The 21,956-nt window shown below is 43.1% G+C and overlaps 1 protein-coding gene across 1 annotated transcript in view; it reads right to left on the bottom strand.

The window, feature by feature from the left end:
- Positions 1 to 21,745, bottom strand: part of tmem45a (transmembrane protein 45a) — a 61,998-nt gene extending 40,253 nt beyond the window's left edge. Inside the window, exon 1 of the mRNA XM_034180597.1 lies at positions 21,617 to 21,745. The gene's annotated coding sequence lies outside the window, so the exon portion shown is untranslated. The remainder of the gene's footprint in view (positions 1 to 21,616) is intronic.
- Between the last annotated feature and the right edge of the window lie 211 nt (positions 21,746 to 21,956).

The raw sequence follows: 21,956 nt of genomic DNA, 5'->3' as shown, positions 1-21,956 counted from the left end.
TGCTGCTAGATCGTACCTTCATTGTATGATCCTGTCTCATATTGAATATTGTTGCACCATATAGTCATCTGCTGGTATGACAGTACTAAAACCTTTAGAGCAACTTTATAAAAAAGCCCTCAAAGTGTTTGCCAAAAAGCCATATTCCACTCATTACTGTGAAATTCTAGAGATTTACCATCTGTTAAGTTTTAACAATTTTATAATGTTTAAGCATGCTTGTCTCATTTACAAAACTCTCCATGGCCTAGCCCCTCCTCCTCTGGATGATTAGACATAGAGATAATAACCTTAGGACTAAGTCTGCTTCAAGAGGGGACTGTGAGGTGCCCTTTAGACGAATTGCCACAGGACAAAACGCCATTTCTGTGAAGGGTTATACAAACTGGAACAGCCTTCCAACAACTATACGAGACAGTCCCACCCTGAGTGCTTTTAAAAATAGGCATAAAAAATGGCTCAAAAACAATCAAACCTGTCAACACAGGTGAGATGTATTGTACATATTTTAATGTTTTGTATTTATTTATTTATTGTAATTATTGTTTGTTGTTGTGTGTCTGAGGACTACAGATGGAAAGTAGCTTTTAGCTAAATCTGGCAAATTTACACTGGCATGAAAATGCACAAAGTGCTCATTAATGTGCATTGTCCTTGTCAAATAAACAATAAAGAGAAAGAGAAACGTCAGTGCAGCACTGGATGAAAGATGCAAGGGTCTGTCAGGAGCCCAGAAACTCACTGACCTTTTATACACACACACTGATTACAAGCAAACAGATTACAGGTGAAGACGGTTACCTTTTGACAGGTCTGGTAGACAGGTTAGGTAGGACGCAAATTCAGGACTCAGATACTAGGCTCTGTAGATAAAAATGGTTTACTGTTGAAGCAAACGGGGTCTGGTACACAGGTAGGCAGTCTAAAATAAGCAGCAGTACAAGGAGCGGCAGGCTAAGGCATGGTTGAGGAAACAAGCAGGTGGTCAAAAATACACAAGAGACTAGCAGGACGTGAAAACAATACAGCACTTGAAAGAAGGCACAGGGCACATCAATCTGGCAAAGGACAAGGTAAACTGGGGAGCTATAAGTACACCCACGTGATGAGGTGCAAATAGGAAGCAGGTGTGTGTGGAACGCCCCAGAAAGGGGGAGTGGCCAGAGCGGGGGAGACGCCCACCACCAAGAGAAAGCGGAAACAGACAAGAGAGGCAGAGACAGAAAGCCAAAAGCAGAAAAACCTTGACAAGAGAAAGAACACACAGAAAAGCAACATAACCTAACCAAACCATGAAAATAAACCCAAACAAAACCCAAATCCTGACACCTTTGTAGCATTCAAACCTGATTGTGTCACCTTGTGTGCATGTTATCAGGCCAAAGTCACCAGGGTATGTAAACTTTTGATCAGGGTCATTTGGTTAGTTTCTGTTGTCATTATGATTTAAAAAGAGTAAACATAGTTGACAATAAATGGCTTCACACAACCACTAACCATGAGTGAAAAATAAGTTTTGTGTTATCATTCATATTCTCTCAAAAATGGCCAAAAATATTCTAAAATCCTGCTGGGGTACGTAAACTTTTGAGCACAACTGTAATGGAGACAAGACTTGAGCTTCCAGACACGTCGCATTTCGTCACATTTGGTTTGTTAGATCCGTTACAAGTGTCAACTCAATTCAGTGTCATGTGCAAACCTGGTGAAGATTTACAGGAAACTTTTGACCTCTGTCATTACCAACAAAGGTTATGTTACAAAGTATTGCAGGGTTCTAGCTAGCACAAACTTGCGTTGTGGCCCGTTACGCTATAATTTTGGACTGTTACGCTTATTTTCAATACAGGGTCTATAATCAACCATTTCTGCAGAGCGACTCCAGTTTGAAGCGTGAATCGAAGCAATGCTTCGAACCAATGGCTCGTGGCTTTGATTCGCAGCTCTTCAGAAGCGGTAAGTCCGCTTCTTAACCCCTCTGAAAGCCATTAAAATATCATGAGTCACTTTTGTCTGGATTAAAGTCACTAACTGGGACTGTTGTCTTGTTGCAGTCGAGAAACAAGAATCGGCCTCCGTTCCGTTGCCACAACTTCAAACGCTGCGCGACTCTCTGCTGACACAGAGTCCACTCTGAATTAATAACTTCAAAATGAATTGCTGCTTTAAATAAAATGACACCTCTTACAAACATTGCAATACAGACAATAAACTACAATCGACTAAAATCTCCCAAAATGAGACGCCCTGCATTCTTTATAAACCTGACCTGCAGCACAGCTACAAGAGCTCAGCTCATAGGTATGGAAAGACATTCATGCCAATAATAATGTCTGAAAGGAAATGCTTTTGACAAAAACTAACAGATTTTATTTCTGTTTATGTCCAGAGATCAAAGATCCACCATGTAGAGTTTATTATGTCCAGAGTTTAAGGATCCAGTAACCAATTTCATATTTATTTACTTTAAGACTCAATAAAATGTTGTTCAATTTTAATTTAATCAGCTTATAAAGCTCCAAATTACAACAAAAGCCATCTCAAGGTGCCTCACACAGAACAGTTCAACATAAAAAAATTCAAATATTTATATTTATTAATAAAAATATAAAAAAATCAAATACCTAATTAAAAACAGAAGTAAAATAATAAAACATAACAAAATAAAAACTACTCATAAGAAGGAGAATAAAAATAGGTTTTAAGTCTTGAATTAAAAATGTCCACGGACTCCGACTGCCTCATTGAGGGCCATGTACTGGCTAACCCAAAATGAGATTGCCCACTCAACAAAGTTCCCCAGCCTTCTGGACATGATGAAGGGACTTAAAGCCCCTTTCACACCAGGGCTGCTCCCAGTTGCTCCCTGTGGCGTCATGTCAACGCAGGAATTTCTGCGTCAGTTGCGCGCAGCAGGGGGCAGAGAGGAGGTGAGAAAGCAGCCTGCAGGTTCTCTGCACAGAGAAGTCAGAGTGCAGACAGACTGTGCACTCTAACTTCTCTTCTACTTGTTGTGCTGAGCTGCAGGGCTGCGCTCTGAGTTCTGTTATAGTTTATCCGCACGCGCGCACGCTCGGACTGTCCTTAAACAAATGTGGAGATTGCTGGAGTTCTACTTGATATTGACATGTCCTGGAGTTACCTTTTTTAACTGTGATGAGAGAGTCTGAGCAGAGAAAGGAACTAACTGCCTGTAGACAATTTTTTTTTCTTTTCTTTCCTCCTTTGACCGCGAGATGCACACGCGAGCGAACGGACCGTCAAGCAAATCTGGAGATGTCTGGAGTTCTACTTGATGTTGAAATGTCCTGTCTCAGGACTTATGTCCTTTTTTTTTGTCCTTTTTTTTTAACTGTGATGTGAGAGTTTGAGCAGAGAACAAGGAACTAATGCCTGCAGCCAGACTTTTTTTTCTTTTAATTGATCAAATGTGCGCACGTGAATGAACGTCCATGAGTGGACTAGAGATGTCCAGACTTTTTACTGGATATTTCTGGCATATTTCTTCAGTCTGCATTTTTTTTGTTCAGCGTGTAGTTTTTACTGCATTAAGTACACGGTATAAAAACAATCCTGTGTGATTTATACTGCGGGAACAATGGAACACAGCAGGAATCATAAATTTGCTTCGAGTCACGCCGGGTAAAGCGTCTTTGCCCAGAGTTACGCCTTTTTGCCCCAACTTGCGCTGGAACCACTTCCTTTCTGCGTCGACCACAGGACGCCAAAAAAATTAAACAGGTTTAATTTTTCGGCGCCCGACTTGCTTCCTCCTTTGCGCCCTCGTGCTGTTGTGGCGCCGAGCTGCATCGTCTCGGCACTGAGTTGCTTCCATGCGGCGTTGTCATAATGACGCACGGCGCAACTGGGAGCACCCCTGGCACACCGGGGCTGCTCCCGGTTGCTCCCTATTGCGCCACGACGATGCCGAAAAACCGCGCTGTTAATTGCTGGTTAATTACAGAATCAGAGCGCTTGAGAGAAGAAGAGGAACACAGAAGGAGGCAAGCTATTGCAAGAAGAAGTGTGTGGGTGAAACCTTGGATCTAGTGCAGACTCTTGCATGGACAATATGAAAAGCTGATGAAGGAGCTGCCGAGGATGTTTCAGCATTTACCAACTTCATGCAGCTGGAGCCAATAAATAAAAGTATAGAAAATAAAAGTTCGGGACAGTCCGGCGGGATAAAACGGCTTGTGGCGGGATGAGACTCCAGCGAGTTAAAAATACTGCAGCAGCCTCCGGCAGGATAAAAGTTCCAAAACAATACAGTCCAGCGGGACAAAAATCTGACAAAAATCAATAACGGTGTACTACACGCACAATCCAACATTTATATACAGCTGAACAATGCAGCAATGTGCGATCACGAAATGGCGCCGAGTAGCGCGGTCTTTTGAGGGTGTGACTTCGAGTCACGCCGGGTAACGCCTCTTTGCCCCCGCTTGCGCTGGAACCACTTCCTTTCTGCGTCGAGCAGAGGACGCCAAAAAAATTAAACAGTTTTAATTTTTCGGCACCCGACTTGCTTCCTCCTTTGCGCCCCTCGCGCTGTTGTGGCGCCGAGCTGCATCGTCTCGGCACCGAGTTGCTTCCACGCGGCGTCGCACGGCGCAACCGGGAGCAGCCCCGGTGTGAAAGGGGCTTTAGGCTGTCGTACCTGGCTTTTCCCCTTTGGGTACCCCTAGAATGGCCAATTTTTAGCTTAAATTTTCAAAAGCTTCCCCCCTTCCGCACCCCCCCGGTCGCTTCACTCCCTCGACATTACCACTACGCTAAAATTTTATCCTAGCTAGAACCCTGTATTGAGTTGAACTTTTATTATTGACCAAATACTTATTTTCCACCATAATTTACAAATAAATTCTTTAAAAATCCTTCAGTGTGATTTCCTGGATTTTTTTTTCTCGTTTTGTCTCTCACAGTTGAAGTGTACCTATGTTGAAAAATACAGACCTCTCTCATCTTTCTAAGTAGGAGAACTTGCACAATCAGGGACTGACTAAATACTTTTTTGCCACACTGTACAAGTGCAAGTTAAAACTCTACCATGCAAAGTGAAAGCCATACATCAACAACATCCAGAAACGTCGCCGCCTTCTCTGAACCCGAGCTCATTTGAAATAGACAGATGCAAAGTGGAAAGGTGTGCTGTGGTCTGATGATGGTCCACATTTCAAATTGTTTTAGGAAATTATGGACGTCGTGTCCTCCAGACTAAAGAGGAAAAAGACCATCCAGATTGTTACCAGCGCAAAGTTCAAAAGACAGCATCTGCGATGGTATGAGGGTGTGTTAGTGCACATGGCATGGACAACGTACACATCTGTGATGGCACCATAATTTTATATATATATATATACACACACACCATATTTTCCGCACCATAAGGCGCACGTAAAACCCTTAAATTTTCACAAAAATCGGCAGTGCGCCCTATAATCCGGTGCGTCTTATCAATCAATCAATCAATTTTTTTATATAGCGCTATTCTGAAGGTCTTCCTTGACCTTCAGAATAGCGGACCATTTCCCGCTGACACAGGGACGTAATATGTAAAATACGTATGCTGGCAGCGTAGATTACGTATGCTGGCAGCGATAAACCAATCAGAGAACATTACGTAATACGTAAAGTTCGTACACTTGCAGCGTAGAGTACGTACGCTGCCAGCGATAAACCAATCAGAGGAGAGTCCGTTGTACGTACACTTACCGGTACCTCTGCCACTCCTCCGGTAGGTATACTACAGGTATCCTGCAAAACAACATTTGTTTGTCTAAGGACCCCCGAAAATGGCGCCAGCGAAGAGACATGCTTACGAGGCACAATTCAAACTGCAGGCTATCAGTTACACGGTTGTTCATGGGAATAGAGCTGCTTCAAGAATTCAAGATCAATGAATCTATGGTACGTAAGTGGAGGAAACAAGAAAATGAACTGCGCCAAGTTAAAAAGACCAAACTGAGTTTCTGCGGGAACAAAGCGAGGTGGCCACAGTTAGAAGACCAACTCGAGCAATGGGTCATTGAACAAAGAACAGCCGGGAGAAGCGTCTCTACAGTCACCATTCGGCTGAAGGCAAAAACGATAGCACAAGACATGAACATCGAAAACTTTGACGGAGGTCCGTCTTGGTGCTTTCATTTTATGAAAAGGCGTCAGCTCTCTATCCGCGCGAGGACTACCGTGGCGCAGCAACTCCCAGCGGATTACAAAGAAAAGCTGCCCCAGCCGACGCAGCGTGGCGGAACAGGAAAAACACCTCTGTTGGAAGCCTTAAGGACAAGTTGGAACATGCCTAACTGTTAAACAATTTCTCAGATACTCACTCCACTGAAAGCCATCAAACGCCGCCTGGATTTTACAAATGGTTATCAACACGAAGGTGTTTTTCCTGTGGCGGTGCATCGCGGCGGCTGCAAGCCGACGTGCGAATCCGCCCGCACGTCTTTCATTAAAAAAATCTCCTTTAACAGTGTAATATCCGGATAAAATGCTGAAACTGACTTCTTCTGAAACTTCTCTGTTCTCTCACGACGTCCCGGGTCAACAGAGGCTTAAATGTGGAGGTTCTCAGCTTGAAACAGGCTGACGACGGCGCCTGGGAGCGCTGCGTGACGTCCCGCTCCGTGGGAAGTCCTTAAAGCGACAGAATCACTTCAAAATCTCTCATCAGCTGTTAAAATTTTCACCGAAAACCAGCTGAATTTTTCGAACCGTGTCCACTTCGATGTGCCTCACAGGTTTTGAAAAAATTTTGATCAAACAAAGCAAACAAACTTGTCCTCTGACACTCCAAAACGGAGGTGTTCTTTGTCTTGCTCCATCAGCGAATCCATCGTGACGCGCGAAGCCTCCGCGCGGCTTTCCATGACAAAATCTCTTGTTAAAAGTGAAATCTTCCGGAAAATGGCTGATGTCCAGCTCTTGTGATAACCAGAGAAATTGCACGCGATGGTCCTGGATCCATACAGCCATCCGTTTAGAAATGAAATGGTCGTTTCTGCCTGTTGATCGTGGCTCAGAGCGCGGCACGCCGTACGCCATTGTGGGCCGTCCTTAAAGTGGTAGTAACACTCCTTAATCTCTGTGAAGCCCATAAAATTTTCACCGAAAGCCATGTGAATTTTCCAAATAGTTTCCAGCTGCCTGTCTCTAACAGTTTCTGAAACAATTCTGATGGAACAAAGCCCAAATCATTCTGCCATTTCCTCACAATGAAAAAACGATGAGAGGGGTGGACCAGTGCTCACTTAAAGCCTGCCCACAGGCGAATGACGCAACCGACAGGTGTGAAAAACGCACGCATGCGTACGAAGGTTCAAGCTTGGCTGACATAAAAACATATGAATCAAATCCATATATTTTTTGCATAAAATAAAAAGGTCGGATACTTTTCTCACAGATCTCATATGTAGTAGTGTATCAAGACCTACCAAGCCATATCGAACGTTTTTTGTTTGCTTTTTTTTGTTTGTTTGTTTGTGGGGGGTTTTTTTGCTTTAAGTTTTCTTAAGTCTGGTATTTAGTGCAGTGATTTATTTTTGACAAAGAAAAAACTGCCCAGAATTGACATGACACACAGGAAGGCACAGTTGGGACATTTATTTATAATTTTGTTGTTCTGGATTAAAATTTAGGGTCAATAAAAAATACAGCACTTGGGCCAAAAACAATTTATGAATAGAATTTTATGTGGTGAAAAATAAACATGTACAGTTGTTGCAAAGACGGCGGTGGGAACTAGACTGTCTGGCATCTATGTGAGCCAATCAGAAGGGCTCACTAAGACGCTCCCTGAGTTTATCAGTTTAGCATTATAAAAGATAACTTTTCAATTAGCTGATTAGCAGTTATCAAAGCTAACTTTTTGGTTAGCTGTGCCCACCACTGATCATAGGTTGTAAAAAACTTTTGGGTATGTTAAACATTATCTCGCCGTATTTCGACTTATGCGTGACTTACAAATAATGTGTGGGGGTGTGTGCATAACTTAACTACAACTTATGTCCCATGTATGCGGGACTTATGAACCATATGCTGGTATACGTCAAAAATATTGTGCATGCAAACAATTTTTTGACCACCTCGCCATACTACGATGTATATCAGCATGCTTCAATGTGGGCTTAACTTATACAAAACTTACCCATAACTTATTAGACGTATGCCAGCGTTTTAAATATGCTCGACATATGTTGCCTAATCTTCAAGGTGTGACAGGAGTGTTAGGGAAACACAGATAAGATTTGCATTGTCAGGGAACATCACCTCGCAACATTATGGCCAAGTGGTTCTCTGTGCATGATCCAGCACACAGGTACTTCAGTGTTGTGGACTCCAGCATCTGGAGAAGGCCAAGGGGATGCTCAACCTGGCTACAGATATTTACATTTGACAATTGAGGATGGACCAGTTTTTTGCCTGTATGGTTTCCATCCAGGATAAATGTAGACAGCACCTGGCTCTACACCTTTCCAGCTTCCAGCTGCTGTGTGTAGACCACATAACAGAGCTCTCTGAGAAGACGAGAGGAGGTGGAACATGCTTTTATATAAACAAAGGTTGGTGTACGGATGTCATTATGTTGAAGAGGATGTGCAGCCCTCAGCTGTAAACTTTTTCATAAACTGTCGCCTGTTCTATTCACCATGGGAGTTCTCCTCATTTGTGCCGGTCAGTGTGTATATTCCATCGTAGGTATGCATAACGGAGGCACAGCAGCAGCTCGCTGACCAGATCACAGACATGGAGAGAAAGTATCCAAACTCCCTGCTCATTATTCTGGGAGATTTTAACTAGGGATGGGTATTGATAAGATTTTAATCAATATCAATGCCATTATCGATTCTGCTTATCGATCCGATTCCTTATCAATTCCCTTATCGATACCTCTTGTGAATTTTCTATGTCAACAACATTTTATTGAGTCTTAAAGTAAATAAATATGAAATGAGTCACTGTATCCTTGATCTCTGGACATAAATAAAAATAAAGTCTGTAGTTTTTGTCAAAAGCATTTCCTTTCAGACATTTTGGCATGAATGTCTCTCCATACCTCTGAGCTGAGCCCAGCCGACTGCTGCACATCAGCGCAGGACATCTCATTTTGGGAGGAAAAAAACATTTTGGGAGGAAAAAAACATTTTGATCGATTGCAGTTTGTTTGTATTACAACATTTGGAAAGAGGTGTCAATTGATTTAAACGGTGTTTCGCTTAGAATTTATTAATTCCAACTGGACTCTATTGTTCTAACTTGACTCAGCAGAGAGCCGTGCAGTGTTTGGAGCTGTTCACACAGTCGCTCCATTCTCATTTCTTTCTCGCAACAAGACCCATTTAGTGACTTTAATCCGCACAAAGGTGACTCACGATTGATATATTCAGTGATGAAAGTGGTGAAAAAAAAAAAGCTGTAACCCAAAATTACCCCCACCACCACCCACACGAAAATGTTTAAATTCTAGAAGCTCTGAAATGCAATCTGTGGCTATTCCAGACAATGAACTGCAGAGAGTGCAGCATCCATTTTTGTGAGAAAAAAACACAACTTTCCTTATTCAAATTCATTCCAGCAGTATTCTGTGCTTACTAGCATGCAGCAGTTTTCTAGCTTGGCAGATTTTTCTGGATGAAATCACTGAAGAAAATAACAAATTGAAAATATGGTTTGACCAAAACAAATTGTCATTAAACTTAAATAAGACAGGGGCGAAGTGGATGCCATGCCCGACCTGGGTCTAGGCCTTAATCCTTATTTTGCCTCTCCCTATGGCTCACCTCCTCCCTCAGCTTTGATGTATCAGTTAGTTTTTCATCTTGTGGTTATTCTCTTGTTCTAGTTTTGCTGTGTTACTTTGTTTTGTTACTTTTCATACTTGAGCCTTTCTCCAGTTCTGTTCCAGTTTTGTTCTGCCAGATTGTTTTTGCATTATTGATCATTGTTTATCACTTGTTTATTTTGCTTTTCTCATTTGTGTTATCAGTTGTGCTTTATCTCAGGTTTTGCCTTCTGTTTTCATGTAGTTTGTTTTTCTTATAGCTTGTTTCCTAGTTTAGGGTAGGCTTAAGTATTTATGTTCCGTTTTCAGTTCTCATGCTCATGCCCAGTTCTCGGTTATGTTATTCTGCCCTCAGTTTTTATTTTACTTTTGTTCATAGTTCTCAGTTTCCCTCACGCCCCTCCAAGTTAATTTTCACTCCACGCCCTGCACCTGCCATTATGTCTTCATCCCTCTCGCATCTCTGTTTGTAGTGTCACGTCACTTCACCAGCTCTGTGCCCTCCTCCCACACTTTGATCCAGTTTGCTTTGTGTTTTCATTTACTCCCGCTCTTGCACCAGCTCACGTGTCTTTGTCTATTACATCACTCCAATTTGCACACTCCCTTCCCCACTATCTTGCCCCATCCAAACTCTTTGTTCACCAGCCACGCCCCCTTTCTAGATCCTTCTCCTCATGTGCACCTTGTTAACACTTGCTTATTTAATCTCCTCCCAGCCACCACACCTTTGCCAGTTTGTCGTTGCTCTTAGCACACATTCCAGTCTTTTGATCACAGTCCTGTTTTGCTTAGCCATGTACCGTCTTCTGCGTTGTATTCCTCAACCATGTCTTTTGTCTCATCTCTGACTACTGTGTTAGCTCATGCCTCTGACCCCTGCTGAACTATGACTGCATTTTTGCCTGATCCTGCTTGTACCTCCGCTCCGCTGCTTGACTGCTTGTGCTCCGAACCTAAGCCTGGAATAAAGACAACGATTTCTGATACACAAAAGCCTTGCTTGGGAGTCTTCATTGCGGGTCCAGCCGCTACAGTTGTCGGGCAGCCACCCCGTCAGTGGAGGTGTAAGAGTCACTAGGTGTTCACAGGAAACAGTTACTTATTTCTATATTTATTTATGTTCATTGTTAGTTTGTTTTATATTTTCTGTTGTGTTTTTAATCAGGTTCTTTTTCTCTTTCTCTAAAATTGCATTGTGACATTATTAGTTATTATTACTATTGTTGTTGCTATTATTATTAATAATATATAAACAAAAACTTTTTTAAAAATATTACAATTTGTAATATATTTGACTCTTTTACGACAACAAACGTTAAGCCATTAATTATTATACAGAAAAATGCACACAAACGTGCTGAGATGCGAACAACTTAATCCTAACATTAACATTGTGAAGCAGCAGGACCTTCGTGGCCGGGACGACGGTGGGGGATCGAACCCACGCGGCTCGCACCAAAAGACCGTTCCTCTACCAGGTCAGCCAAAGGGGAACTCCCCGTTAGCCAAGCTAGCGGGAACGTCTTTTCAATTGGGACCTGGGACTTTCATCCCGCTACACATCTCCCCACCATTTTTGACTTCGTCCCAAAGTCACAGGTGCATGTTAGCATACTCTGTGACCCACATCCTGTTCGTGACGCCAGATTGAAGCAGCAGGACCTTCGTGGCCGGGACGACAGTGGGGGATCGAACCCACGCGGCTCGCACCAAAAGACCGTTCGTCTACCAGGTCAGCCAAAGGGGAACTCCCCGTTAGCCAAGCTAGCGGGAATGTCTTTTCAATTGGGACCCGGGACTTTCATCCCGCTACAATTGAAAACGCCGTACACATGCTAACGTGTTAGCATCGGTACCGTTTTTAAGTTATAAAATACATCTATCAACTGTTTCAGAAGACCACAACAGGTCTGTTTAACATAAGGTAAATATTACTCACAGACATGTGCTCTTTGGGGTTTTAGCGAGGAAAAATTACGATAAAGAGAAATAAAACAAAGAACCAACAAAGCAGATCGGATCAATGCTTCATTGCTTAAAGCTTCTAAGAAGAGCTGTGCTGCAGAAACGGTTGATTACAGACCCTGCAGGGGTTCTGTAATCAATGTAGAGCATGGGTTAAAGCAATAAATTTTCATCTGACTGAAATTTTATCCTGGCAAAAATCAATGCCAGCAATTCCCAAAAATGTGGTGTAGTGGGGGCACACACTCTTTTTTCCTCAATAAATACAATAAACACATTATACAGCATACAAATCTATTCTAAATAGCCTCTAAGGAGAGACAGACAAAGAATAAAAAGAATGCAAAACTTGAACATAAGGTACATAAAAGGGTGGTGGGGGACGGGGTGTAGTCTTGATTCTGGGGAGTCTGGGGGTGCCCCCAGAACATTTTTTAAAGACCAAGTCAAATTTTGTGTATTCTGGTGAATTTTAACAGGTATGAAGCCCTCTGAAACAAATAAAACTCACTTCAATCTGTGAAGTAAAAACACAGTATTAATTATGGGGGGTTTGGAGGATCTCCCCCAGAAATGTTTTTAAAAGAGCAAGTCCAACGTTGTATATTCTGGTGAATTTTAATGGGTATGAAGCCCTCTGAAACAAAGAAAACTCACTTTAAACTATGGGGGTCTGGGGGATTTCCCCCAGAAATTTTTTAAAAGAGCAAGTCAAATTTTGTATATTCTGGTGAATTTTAATGGGTATGAAGCCCTCTGAAACAAAGAAAACTCACTTTAAACTATGGGGGGCTGGGGGATCTCCCACAGAAATTTTTTAAAAGAGCAAGTCAAATTTTGTATATTCTGGTGAATTTTAATGGGTATGAAGCCCTCTGAAACAAAGAAAACTCACTTTAAACTATGGGGCTGGGGGATCTCCCACAGATATTTTTTAAAAGAGCAAGTCAAATTTTGTATATTCTGGTGAATTTTAATGAGAATGAAGCCCTCTGAAACAACGAAAACTCACTTCAAAGTGTGAAGTAAATCACAGTATTGATTATGGGGGGTTTGGGGGATCTCCCCCAGAAATGTTTTTGAAAGAGCAAGTCAAATTTTGCATATTCTAGTGAATTTTAATGGGTATGAAGCCCTCTGAAACAAAGAAAACTCACTCATTTTGATCTGTTCTAATTCGTGAATGCACCAAATGGGTGCTGTGTCGCTGGCTGTACAGTCAATAAAATACAAAATTAGGGCCTAAAGCAACTGACAACATTGTTCTGCTGTGCACAAAGTAACACTGTCACCAGTTTTGAAAACGCATGTGCACTGAGAAACTCAAAACTGGTGTATTAACCATTTTTTTGTTGTTTGTTTTTTTTTACTTACATGTGAGTTTTGCCATTATTTCTTGAAGTGAGTTATTATTAAAAGGCCTTTGTCAGGCAACATCAACATTTGAGTTTGTAATAAAGTTATGATGTTATATTCTCATCAAAAACATACCTGGAGTAGTGTTTTGTTTTATTTTGTACATACATACATCACTGACACATCACAGAGATTTCCATCTGGTTTCACTCAATTATGAGCATTTTTAGATGCCTACAACAACTATCTCAACCACTGACAACATATTACAGCAAGAGTCCACAAAAGTATTTTAAAGGCCCGACTAAAGTGTAATATGTGATCTTTAATAAGTTATTTTCATAAAAAAAAGACACAAATGTGCGGTTTACTGCATTTTTTTTTCTTGTGTAAAAACACGTTGGGAAAGTGTAGTGACACGGACCCACAACAGGGGGCGCAAATGAACGGTCAATAGATGAGCCAAAATATAACAATTTAATGTTGTGAATGTGCACAACGAACATACAGACAATCTCAGAATATCACAACAGTCAATACACAAAGGTGACGTGTGGGCAGGCTCGAGGATAGAAGACGTCTGTCCTGAGGAGAGCCGGAACCACACGATTTCCGCCGCCCCAGAACCTGGTGAATACTGGAGCCGCCAAGTCCCGAATTCCCAGGTGATCACCGTCCCCGACTGTCGGATCTGGTACTGCTGGCGAAGAACAAAGACAGTCAAGTGTGGGTGTGTGTACACCCAGTAACAATAACGGTGGGAATGCCACCTCCACCTCACACTCAGCGCGTTGCAGAGGTCTCAGCTGAAAAGGAGCGCCGTCTTGCACAGCCTCCTCAAAAACGACCGGTTCTCCTGCAAACACTCACAATAAACAGATTTATAAAGGCTGAGGATATTACCTCCAATGAAGTATGATATCTCGGCAACGAGGTGGAGATGACGTCTGGTCTTTATGGAGTGAGATGATGTTGAGTAGATGGGTGACAGCTGTCAAGAGGTAATGAGCGACAGCTGTCACCCCCGGCTGTGTCCATGGCGGCAGCGCCCTCTCGTGCCTGAAGCCCGCACTTCAGGCAGAGCGCCCACTGGTGGTGGGCCAGCAGTACCTCCTCTTCTGGCGGCCCACACACAACAACACAGATGTGGTTTGACCGAAACAAATTGTTGTTAAACTTAAATGTAACAGGGATGAAGTGGAGATTTAAGAGTTACTAGGTGTTCACAGGAAACAGTTATTTATTTCTGTATTTAGAATAGAATAGAATAGAATAGAATAGAATTTATTTCAGCAACAACACAGCAGCATAAAGACAACATATCAAACAAATCAAAAAAAGACAAGACCAAATTAAACACTGTGTGCCTGAAAAGGGGGTGGGAAGAAGCAAAGCTTATAAAAAAATATTCCATCCATCCATCCATTTTCTTCCGCTTTATCCGGAGTTGGGTCACGGGGGCAGCAGCTCAAGCAAAGCCGCCCAGACCTCCCGATCCACACACACCTCCCCCAGCTCCTCCGGGGGAACCCCAAGGCGTTCCCAAGCCAGCCGAGAGATGTAATCCTTCCAGTGTGTCCTGGGTCTTCCCTGGGGCCTCCTCCCAATGGGACGTGCCCAGAACACCTCTCCGGCGAGGCGTCCAGGGAGCATCCGGAAAAGATGCCCGAGCCACCTCAACTGACTCCTTTCGACGTGGAAGAGCAGCGGCTCGACTCCGACCTCCTCCCGAGTGACCGAGCTCCTCACCCTATCTCTAAGGGAGCACCCAGCCACCCTGCGGAGGAAACTCATCTCGGCCGCGTGTACCCGCGATCTCGTTCTTTCAGTCATGAGCCAAATCTCATGACCACAGGTGAGGATTAGAACGTAGATCGATCGGTAAATCGAGAGCGTTGGCATTGGTCCCGTTTTTAAGTTCTAAAATACATCCATCAACTGTTTTAGAAGATCATAACAGGTCGGTTTAATATAAAAAAGGTAAATATCACTCACAGACATATGCTCTTTAGGGTTTTAGCGGGGGAAAATTAAGAAAAATGCAAAATAATGCAACAAAATATCGAAACAGTGAGTCGGATTAATGCTTCATTGGTTCGAAGCAAAGCCACAACCCACTCTACTTGGGGAAGGTCTGCCAATGTTCTCACGAAGACAGGGAGGAGAAAGACCGTGGCTCATGGCAAGCAGGAAACAGAGCGGAGAGGAGTGAAAATTCACACAGTCCCTTCCTCCCCAGTGCAGCGTCATACACGCTGACATTGCTGCTTTGATTAGCGCAGAATGGGATGTTGCTTTGAGTACATCTCAGACAGCACATCACGTGTCCCACCAGGGACGCAAACATTCTTGGCCACTGCTACACTACAATAAAGGATGCCTATCGCTCTGTTTGGAACTCTCTGATTACTGTCTGATCCACCTCATTCCTACCTACAGGCAGAAATCTGCAAAGCCTGTAGTGAAGACTGTAAGGAAGTGGACGGATGAGTCAAGGCGGGAGCTACAGGCCTGTTTTGACTGCACAAACTGGAGTGTCTTTGAAGCTGCATCTACAAACAATCATGGACTCTGTGACACTGTGAACTGTTACATCAGCTTTTGTGAGGACCTGTGTGTGCAGACCAAAACCTTATGCACATACAGCAACAACAAACCTTGGTTTCCTGGGAAACGGAAGCGGCTCTACCAGGCCAAGGAGGAGGCCTACAGAAGTGGGCACAGGCGCCTGCACAAGAAGGCCAAGAACACAATGACAAAGGAGATCAAAGTAGCAAAGAGGAGCTACTCTGATAAGCTGAAAAAATACAGTTCTCAGCCAACGATCCTGCGACAGTGTGGAGACGTAATTCACGTATCGGAAAATACCGATCTAACCCACGACATTTTCCGATACTGGGGAAGAGCCACTGTGAATCCTCTCAACTGCTGTTTACTCTCTGCTTGTTTACTGCCGAGCGGGAGGAGGAGGGATTTTTCTGAAGCCGGACTGTTTGAGAGAGCTCTCCTCCGCAGTGTTCTAGCTGCGGGTAACAGCAAATTTCTGCCTGGCTCTCTGTTTCAAATTGTCTGTACATTGAGCACGAATTTACTGAAAAATTAAATGAACTGTTGCTGAAAATGTGTGCTAAAAAGTTAGCCACTTCACTGTCCCGAGGCTGTAAAACGGCAGCCCAGCGTGCAGCCGAGGAGGACACCGAACAGAGATTCTGTCTGCTGAAAGGGAAAAGTCTCCATTAAAATCCTGCACGTGAGCGTTGATGATGATATTTACTTTACAGTTGAAAGGCTTCCTAAAAGTTTTAAGTTTGCGCAGCACTTAAACAGCGAGAGAAGAAGAAAGAGAGAGAGAGAGAGATGGAGAGAGAGAGAAACTGAACGAGAGAGAGAAAGAGAGAGAGAGACAGAGAGGGAGAGAGAGAGATAGGCAGAGAGTGAGAAAGGGAGGGAGAGAGACAGACAGAGACAGGCAGAGAGAGTCTATAAAAATAAGGCTATAAAAGTCTATGAAAAATAAAAGTACTTACAGTGAGGAAAATAAGTATTTGAACACCCTGCGATTTTGCAAGTTCTCCCACTTAGAAATCATGGAGGGGCCTGAAATTTTCATCTTAGGTGCATGTCCACTGTGAGAGACATAATCTAAAAAAAAAAAAAAAAATCCGGAAATCAGAATGTATGATTTTTTAATAATTTATTTGTATGTTACTGCTGCAAATAAGTATTTGAACACCTGTGAAAATCAATGTTAATATTTGGTACAGTAGCCTTTGTTTGCAATTACAAAGGTTAAACGTTTCCTGTAGTTTTTCACCAGGTTTGCACACACTGCAGCAGGGATTTTGGTCCACTCCTCCATACAGATCTTCTCTAGATCTTTCAGGTTTGGAGTTTCAGCTCCCTCCAAAGATTTTCTATTGAGTTCAGGTCTGGAGACTGGTCAGGCCACTCCAGGACCTTGAAATGCTTCTTGCAGAGCCCCTCCTTAGTTGCCCTGGCTGTGTGTTTGGGGTCATTGTCATGCTGGAAGACTCAGCCATGACCCATCTTCAATGCACTTACTGAGGGAAGGAGGTTGTTTGACAAAATCTCGCAATACATGACCCCCATCCATCCTCCCTTCAATACAGTGCAGTCATCCTGTCCCCTTTGCAGAAGAACACTCCCAGAGTATGATGTTTCCATCCCCATGCTTCATGGTTGGGATGGTTTTCTTGGGGTTGTTCTCATCCTCTAAACATGGTAAGTGGAGTTGATTCCGAAAAGCTCTATTCTGGTCTCATCTGACCACATGACTTTCTCCCATGCCTCCTCTGGATCATCCAGATGGTCACTGGTGAACTTCAAACAGGCCTGGACATGTGCTGGCTTGAGCAGGGGGACCTTGCTGCCCTGCAGGATTTTAAACCATGACAGCGTCATGTGTTACTAATGTAATCTTTGTGACTGTGGTCCCAGCTCTCTTCAGGTCATTGACCAGGTCCTCCTGTGTAGTTCTGGGCTTTCTCAGAATCATCCTTACCCCACAAAGTGAGATCTTACATGGAATCCCAGATCGAGGGAGATTGACAGTCATCTTGTGTTTCTTCCACGTTCTAATAAATAATCATAACAGTTGTTGTCTTCTACCAAGCTGCTTGCCTGTTGTCCTGTAGTCCATCCCAGCCTTGTGCAGGTCTACAGTTTTGTCCCTGGTGTCCTTAGATAACTCTTTGGTCTTGACTATGGTGGACAGGTTGGAGTGTGATTGACTGAGTGTGAGAACAGGTGTCTTTTATACAGGTAACAAGTTCAAACAGGTGCAATTAATACAGGTGAAGAGTGCAGAATAAGAGGGCTTCTTAAAGAAAAATTAACAGGTCTGTGTGAGCCAGAATTCTTGCTGGTTGGTAGGTGTTCAAATACTTATTTGCAGCAGTAACATACAAATAAATTATTAAAAAATCATACATTGTGATTTCTGGATTTTTTTTTTAGATTATGTCTCTCACAGTGGACATGCACCTAAGATGAAAAGACCCCTCCATGATTTCTAAGTGGGAGAACTTGCAAAACTGCAGGGTGTTCAAATACTTATTTTCCTCACTGTAATTCTTTCACCAAAACATCAAATCTAGGCTTTCATCTTAGATGCACATTCTAGCAAATTGTAGCTCAACTTTCAGGTCTCCTTTTTAAGAAAATCCTCATATAAAATCAACAATAATAATAATAATAATAATAATAATAATATTAAAGCAAACAGAGCTCTGGCATCAGATCGGAAAAGTATCGGTATCGGCAGGTATCCAAATTCAGGTGCATCCCTACCATCCCCCCTGCCTGTGGAGAACCCCCGACTGGCTGAAGAGCTGAACGTGTTTTACACCAGAGTTTAAAGAGGCCCTCACACACCAAACAACAATGGACTACCTTCCCCCTGGACAGCTCTTTCCCCCTCCCTTCTGCAACCCCACCTGCACTAATGATCTATGAAGAGGATGTTTGCCAGCAGTTTCACAGACAAAAGATCAAGAAGGGTCCAGGACCTGATGGTGTCTCTCCCTCATGTCTGAGAGCATGTGCTAATCAGCTGGCTCCTATCTTCACCTGGATTTTCAACATATCACTGGAGCTGTGCACGGTCCCCTCCTGCTTCAAACGCTCCACTATTACAGGGCTGACAAATGAAAATTGTGAAATCCGAGGAAAATATGCAGGGGGTCTGGGGGGGGGGGGGCAGCGTCCAGGAGCCGGGGTCTAGGGCCCTGTGGGGCCCCAGAATTAAATTTTTATCTAATGATACTTTTTCAGCATCTCCTGGAAGAACAAATCTCAAAATTAGTGGATATTTAAATGATCCTACATTCAACCTTTTATTTGACCTGTCAATGATGATGTTGAAATAACAGAATATGACGTGGAAGTAGGACCTGGAATGATTTTCCTTTTAATTGTAAACCAAATTATGCATCAACTCAGAACAATTAAACTACATGAAATTTATGAAGACTGAAAAGACTGTTACATTTCAAAAACCACAGCTAAAGCTTGTAGAATATTTGGAAAATCATGGTAAAATATTAATAAGTCACATATTCTTGTGTAAATTCATGTAGCCTAAATCCATTAAAAGCCACAATGTCTATTTAACAATGAAAGAAAATCTAGATTAGTGAAAAAAGTTACATAATCTTGTCTAAAATCCTGTTTGAACAGCAGAATATTTATTTTCCAGGGAGAGAAAAATTCTTACCATGTTTTCCTGAGAGGGCACAGTTCACTTTTCCCGTTTCTTTTATCTTTCAGGTGTGTTGATGAAGCCCGCAACGATCCCACGGATTGTTGTCCTTACAAGACTTTTTCAAAAAGTCTTTCTCACCATCTTCTCTCTGTGCGACGTCGCTCCGTGGCACATGCTGCACAAATCTTCTTTTAAAAACTTGAAAGCTCTAAAAGTTTGGGATATCCACATGCTACATTTAGCTTAAGCGCCGCACAGGAGCCACACAGCGTCGCCGCAGCAACCAACCAGTCCCGCTTTACGACAACTGTCGTAACAGCTACGCTTTGGGGGGCATTTTGCTTCCGCGAAACTCCGCGGATCGGAGGAAACTGATTTGTATCTGTAACACACAGATCAGTGTCCGCGGACTTATAAAACTTACACGATGTCGTAAAAAAGACAATGTTTTGCGATAAGCATTTTAAAAACTCAAGTGATGTTCACGATTAAAGAGTACATCACTAACACCCCACCCCCCCTCCCCATGATGAAATCCGCGGAATCCCGCGGATCCGCGGAGTTTTCACAGCCCTGCTATTTTCCCAGACCCAAAGAAACCCTCCATAACAGAACTAAATAACTACAGGCCCGCTGTCCTGACATCTGTAGTCAAGAAGTCTTTTGAAAGACTGGTGTTGAGCCACCTGAAGGACATCACAGGACCCCTGCTACACCCCCTGCAGTTTGCCTACTGGGCAAACAGGTCAGTTGAGGATGCAGTCAACATGGGACTGCATTATATCCTGCAGCATCTCGACTCTACAGGGACGTACATGAGGATCCTGTTCGTGGACTTCAGCTCAGAATGCAACACCATCATCCCAGACATTCTCCACAAAAAAGCTCTCCAACCTCTCTGGCCCAGCTCCCAACTGTCAGTGGATCTCAAACTACCTGATGGAGAGGACACAGCAGGTGAGGCTGGGGAGCATCACATCCAGCACAAGATCAATCAGCACTGGCACCCCTCAGGGGTGTGTGCTCTCCCCACTGCTCTTCTCCCTCTGTACAAACTACTGCACGTCAGGGAACCCGTTTGTTAAACTCTTGAAATTTGCACACGACACCACCATCATTGGTCTCGTCCAGGATGGTGATGAGGCTGCAAACAGAGAGGAGGTGGAACAGTTGGTCCTCTGGCGTGGTCAGAACAAATTGGAGCTGAACCCGCTCAAGACTGTGGAGATGATAGTGGACTTCAGGAGAACCCCACCCCCACCCCCCCCACCCCCATCCTCAACAACGCTGTGTCTACTGTAGACACTTTCTAGTTGCTGGGATCCACCATCACCCATGATCTGAAGTGGACCTCCAACATCGACTACATCAGAAAAAAGGCACAGCAGAGGATGGACTTCCTCAGACAGCTCAGGAAGTGTTCAACCTGCCCCCGGAACTCATCATCTCCCCTCTGGCCGACGTTACAGAGCTCAGTACGTCAAAACAACCAGACACAGGAACAGTTTCTTTCCACAGGCCATCACACTGATGAACAATTTAACCTGCCATAAGACTCACTAAATCATATACCTCATGTACAACTTCAGTCTGTTTGTCTGTTTCTCCTTTGTACATATTTTTATTATATATTTTATTTGCACATTTATACTGTGAATTATTTTGTGTTTATTGTATATTTATACATGCTGGTACAGAGAGAGTGCAGTTCAAACTGGAGTCAAATTCCTTGTATACCTGTAGATACTTGGTGAATAAAGGCGATTCCGAAAACAAACCTTTCGTTAACCCAGTTTATACTGAAAGCACCCGAATGTACCACATAAGGACTGTTTTTCAGTGTTATTCATGTGGTCTATGTGGTGTAAACAGGGTTAAGACTCAAACCAAAAAGCTTAGTTTTAGGTACTTAAAACATAAACAATTAATGAGGTTTAAAAATGCTTACTGACAGGATTTGGATTTTTAAGGTCACAAATGAAACTTTTAAAATGTTCTTTTGAACTGTGCCGACTTTATAATAATGGAAGGAGTCAGAGACATAAAGCAGATATGAAGTCTCGCCTTGTCATTCATTACTAAACAAACTTAATCATTACTTTCACCACTGCTGCAAATGTTTTTTTTTATTGTTGTTTTTTTTGTTACTGTAGCTAAATGCAAAGTCAGTGTAAAAGTAGAAACCCGAATCACGGGATTATCGCTGATTAATTAATATAACATACCGTTGAGGGGAAAACTGCTTTTTACATTAACAGATGAAAGAAGAAAGGACGTCTTACCCAAGCAGCGTTTTGTTGTGTCTGGAAATGAAAAGCTACTGCATTCAATGAGAAACATCAAAGCATCCTCGCTTTTTCAAGATGTAAAAATGATAATTTTCTTCAGCGCGAGCGCAGTAAACATCTTTTCGCTGCTGTTTTTTTTTTTAAGCTGGGAGGCATCTCATTGGCTGATTATGACAGAGACAACGGCAGCGCTGGCTGTGATTGGTTGGAATCCCTGTCAGTCTCGTGTTTCCACGTGTGCACTTTCGCTCCAGCCGCTCGTACCTCCCCGCTCACCGCGACTTTCCAAGTTCCAGACGGAACGAGAGCCGCAGCACGTACGCGGATCCTGTCG

The sequence above is a fragment of the Thalassophryne amazonica genome, chromosome 10, assembly GCF_902500255.1.
Source record: "Thalassophryne amazonica chromosome 10, fThaAma1.1, whole genome shotgun sequence".
Lineage (NCBI taxonomy): Eukaryota > Metazoa > Chordata > Actinopteri > Batrachoidiformes > Batrachoididae > Thalassophryne > Thalassophryne amazonica.
Note: the sequence above shows the minus strand (reverse complement) of the source record. Positions and strands in the feature narration are given on the sequence as shown.